Source organism: Cryptomeria japonica, chromosome 8 (genome assembly GCF_030272615.1).
Source record: "Cryptomeria japonica chromosome 8, Sugi_1.0, whole genome shotgun sequence".
Taxonomy (NCBI): Eukaryota; Viridiplantae; Streptophyta; class Pinopsida; order Cupressales; family Cupressaceae; genus Cryptomeria; species Cryptomeria japonica.
Genome location: NC_081412.1, coordinates 169,820,472 through 169,825,775, shown reverse-complemented (window position 1 = coordinate 169,825,775; position 5,304 = coordinate 169,820,472). Strand labels below are relative to the sequence as shown.

At 38.6% G+C, this 5,304-nt stretch overlaps 1 pseudogene; it reads left to right on the top strand.

Moving 5' to 3' along the window:
- Window positions 1–1,603: 1,603 nt before the first annotated feature.
- On the top strand, window positions 1,604–4,910 carry LOC131053637 (putative leucine-rich repeat receptor-like serine/threonine-protein kinase At2g24130; annotated as a pseudogene).
- The last annotated feature ends 394 nt before the right edge of the window (window positions 4,911–5,304 follow it).

The window sequence follows — 5,304 nt, the reverse complement described above, 5'->3', positions numbered from 1 at the left end:
TTGGTTGGCAGTCCAGGATAAAGTCCTCATTGGGATGCGATTGGACAGGCTTGAGATTACAACAGTATTTCCTTGTGTTTTTTATGGTTATTGTATGGAATCCACGGATCACCTTTTCTTGCTTTGTCCATTTGCTTCTGAGTGCTGGTATTGGCTGTTTGGCATGCTTGGTTGGTCTTCTACTCTTTGTCCTAATCTATTTTCCCAATTCATGGTCTGGCCCTTGTTGTTCTCCTCTTCGTTTTATTCATCTCTTTGGGTTGTGGCCATATCACTGGTGATCTGGAATCTCTGGTTTGAAAGGAATTCTAGAATTTCCAAACATAAATTTGCCACCCTGATTGATGTAATTGGTAAAATACAATCCTCCATTTGTGAGGTGGTTCTTTCTTCCATCCATAAAAATTTAGATCACCTCAGATCTTTTTCTCACTGGGACAATTGGGTCACTTGGAAATGGTCTTCGCTTTGTCTAATGCCTTCCCATGGGGCTATATCAGATAGACTATCTTCTCTTGTTAAATGCAAGATGGCTAAATGGAGCCCTCCCCCCTTCCCTTCATTCAAAATTCAATTTGATGGGGCTTCTAAGGGGAATCCAGGAAGGTCTGGTGTTGGAGTAGTTATTTTTTATCATTCTTCTAAGATCATTAAAGTCGTGGGAAAACATATTGGTCAGGGTACTAATAATGTGGCCTAGTTCTAGGCTTTATCCTTTGGGCTTGATCTTGCTCTTTCATTAAACATAAAAGATATTGTTATAGAAGGAGACTCAATGGTGGTGTTTTAGGCAGTTGTTGCCAAAAAATGTCTCTCTTGGCATTTGCAGTATTTTCCAGACCACATTCTTGTGCAATTAAAGTGTTTTTCCACTTTCTCTATCTCTCACTGTTTTAGGGAGATCAATGTCATTGCGGATTTCTTGGCGGATAAGGCTATTGCTGAGGATGCTGATTTCTTAGAGGTTTCTCCTTCGGACATTCCTGTTTCCTGCATGAAGCTTCTTTCTTAGCAAGATCTCCTTTCAGAAACCTCCTTCATTTTCTATGCTTGATGTGGTTTTCTTTCGTAAGTGTTTGTAGTGAAGGTGTTGGTCTTCAGGACGATACCTTTGTTGTTGACATTTCCTGTTAGAATTTCCTCATGGAGTAGGGAGATTGTTGTGGCTTCTACTATAGATTTGAGATCCCCTTTATGGTATTGTCTTCTCTTGTCTCCTTGCTTTGTGTGTTTTTTCACTTCCCTATATGGCTATAGGGGGGATGTTCTCCTGCCTTATGGCAACATCTTTGTTGTAGCTATATTTGGTAGTACCTCTTCACTAAGTATGGAGGTTGGAGGGGCAACTTTTATTTGACTGGTAGTTTTGGTATTGTATGGGCCTTTGTTTTGCTATCTGTCTGTCTTGTTTGGCTGCGTGCTTGTTCATTGAGAATATCCTTGTCGGTGGGTATCTCGGTTTCCTCTACTTTCAACTTTACCCAACAATTAGTCACAGATTATGAACCCAATAATTAGCGACAGATTACGCACTCCATGTATTTTATTTATATGAGAACTTCTTATGACAAATTTCATGAGAACTTCCTTTGCTACTCTAACAATGAAGATCATGATGATGCTTCCTCTGCTACTCTTTTTCTCTCTCTCTGCGCTGCCTCCTCACATGGCAGAGTCTTCCAATCATTCTGATGAAGAAGCTCTCATGGCTTTCAAAGCTGCTATCTCTCTCGATCCATATAATTCCTTACTCCATTGGACTGGCATTACATGCTCTTCTCGTCGACAGCGTGTGGTTTCCTTGAATCTCACTGGTATGGGATTACTTGGCCCCATCTCTCCCTTTCTCGGAAATCTTTCCTTCCTCAGAGTACTTGATCTCAAAAATAATAGCTTTCACGGCCATATTCCATATCAGCTTGGAAGGCTATTTCGCTTGAGAAGGCTTCGGTTGTCTGTTAACAATTTAAGTGGAAGCATTCCACCTGAATTTAGTCATCTTTCAAATTTAGAAACCATGGGATTAGCAGTAAACGAATTGACAGGTATTATCCCACCTTTCTTAGGAAACATGTCCTTTCTAAACATCCTTGATTTGGGCGAAAATGCACTCCAAGGTGGTATTCCTGCCGAGTTGGGTATGCTATTTCGCTTGAGATGGCTTCTGTTGTCTGCTAACAATTTAAGTGGAAGCATTCCACCTGAATTTAGTCATCTTTCAAATTTAGAAGCCATGGGATTAGCAGCAAACGAATTGACAGGTATTATCCCACCTTTCTTAGGAAACATGTCCTTTCTAAACATCCTTGAATTGGCCGAAAATGCACTCCAAGGTGGTATTCCTGCCGAGTTGGGTATGCTTAGTCAGCCAAAAATGCTTGATCTTGGCTTCAACAACTTAATGGGGCCGATCCCCCCTGCCCTTTCCAATTGCACCCGTCTCCAAACTTGACCGGCCCAATTCCATGGGAGTTTGGAAGGCTGTCAGAGTTGCAACAAGTGCTTTTGTGGAAAAATCAACTCAGTGGAGAAATACCCCTCTAAGTGGGGAATTGGACTCAGCTGGAAGTGCTGGATTTGGGGTTCAACCAACCGAGCGGCACAGTGCCCCTGGAATTTGGTAAAATTCAGCAGCTGAGACAGTTCAATTTGTGGGTAAATAATTTTGTAAGTGGAAGCAGCGGTCTGCCTATTCTAACAGTGCTAACTAATTGCTCCAGCTTGGAAGAACTTCTTTTGGGAGATAATCATCTCACTGGCGTCTTGCCCACTTCAGTTGGTCGCCTTTCAAATTCACTCTCTGTTTTATCTTTGGACACAAATGAAATTGGGGGAAACATACCAAATGAGATTGGTAACCTAACAAACCTGGCAACATTATATCTAAGTGCAAACCGATTCAATGGGACCATTCCATCTGCACTTGGCAAACTTCCAAATCTGGAAAGATTATATCTAGAGGCGAATAATTTACAGGGAAGAATTCCAGAAAGTTTTGGACAATCAATAAGGCTTGGATTGTTGTCACTCAGTGAGAATATGCTTTCAGGCCAAATTCCAGATAGTCTTGGCGAGCTTCCACAATTAAGAGGCCTTCTTCTTAATCACAATCAACTATCAGGCAAAATACCTGCCAGTTTAGGGAAATGTAAGACATTGGAGACGGTGGACTTTTCCCACAACAAACTAACAGGAGACATACCTCCTGAAGTTGCAGGTCTTCAAAATCTCCAGTTTTATTTCAATGTTTCCAGCAATTTCCTGCAAGGTTCTATTTTGGAAATGAGTAAAATGGTTATGGTTTTAGCTATAGATCTTTCTCAAAAACAATTTCTCGGGTGTCATTCCTAGTGCACTAGCAAGCTGCAAGGGTTTGGAACATCTAAATCTTTCTTGGAATGCATTTGAGGGGCCAATCCCTGCATCACTAGCAGATCTGCAAAATCTGCAGGACATGGATCTTTCTCGCAATAATTTGTCAGGTATGATACCGGTGACTTTCAAAAAGATGAAAATGCTCCGACATCTCAATCTCTCTTCAAACCAGTTGACTGGAGAGGTCCCAAAGGAAGGAGCTTTCGCAACACTCGATGCCTCAGAAGTTATGGGAAATCTTGGCCTCTGTGGTGGATGGATAAACTTGCCACCATGCTCTCATTCCAATCACAAACAGCCATCTGTCTCCAAAAAGGTGATTATCCCTGTCATAGTAGGCATTGCAATTTTGATCATGTCTCTTCTATTGGTAGTATTTTCTTATATATTATGTAGACATTCTAGTACCCCTGCTCTCAATGTATGGCCTCCAAAAATTTCATATGAAGAACTTGTAGATGCAACTGGTGGGTTTAGTGATGAAAATCTTTTAGGAATTGGTAGCTTTGGGTCAGTTTATAAAGGAATTCTAAAGAATGGTACAAATATTGCTGTTAAAGTTCTCAAGTTGCAAGATCAACATGTTCACCAAAGTTTTAGCAGAGAATGCAATGCATTAAAGAGAGTTTGACATCGCAATGTAATAAAAATAATTTCAGCATGCTCCAATCTTGATTTCAAAGCCTTAATTCTTCCATTCATGTCAAATGGAAGTTTAGAGAGATGTTTTTATCATTCAGAAGGAGGTAGATGCAGATTAAATTTGAGTGATCGAATAAGGATAGCAATGGAGATAGCAGAAGGAATGACATATCTTCACCATTATTGCTTTGTTCAAGTGATTCACTGCGACCTCAAGCCCAATAATGTCCTGTTAGGAGATGACATGACTTCATACATAGCAGATTTTGGCCTTTCCAATATTATTTTCGGCAATTCCGTGGATTCTTTGACTTCTACAGATGCACTTAAAGGATCTGTTGGCTACATTGCACCAGGTATATATTTCTCATTATTTCATTATGCATTTTTGCTAGTTTTCTTTATCTTATACATCATCAAATTCTTCAAATGACAGTCTTTGATCCTTGTTTATTTGTTATTATAGAATATGGAATAGGTGGAAAGCTTACTACAAAAGGAGATGTATATAGTTATGGAATTTTAATTCTAGAGTTGTTGACAAGGAGGAGACCGACAGATGATATGTTCACTGAAGGAATCAATCTACAAAAATGGATAGAAATGCATTTTCCAAATAGAATCTCAGATGTGGTGGATAATTGTTTGCTTATAGATGCTCATGAATCGGGGACATCAATGGTAATAGAATGCCTTACTCAATTTATAAAAATTGGGCTCTTTTGCACAAGGGAGTCACCTCAAGAGCGACCTGATATGACTGAGATAGTTGATAGATTAAATACAATCAGAGGTGCATTTCTTGGTACACCTAAAACTCCTCAATTACCAATAGACATCTCACCTTTTCTTGACAATACAAGAGGTATAAATATGACTGGTTCAGGGAACAATGAAGGTTCATCTACATCTACTTCCTAGGTCTACATATATATTGTTGTTTTGTTTGCTAGCCAACTAGATAATAATAATGTCCATGTATTATATTTTTTAGTTCATTATATATAGTGAGGAGATGAAATAATGTTTAGATTGTGATATTTATAATGTATAGAATATTGTGACATTATTTATGAAACATTTGAAATTGTAAGCAAAAAGGAGATGCCCATTTTGTTTATTTTCAGTTATATCAATCATACAAATTAATGTTTTTATAATATTAGATATATTTTATTTTTTATTGAGAAGATAACGTAATGTCAAAGTTTGTATATTTATGCTATTTTTTATATGGCTATTTTTAGAGAATGCTTTAATACATGTATATATTGTAAAATGACACAA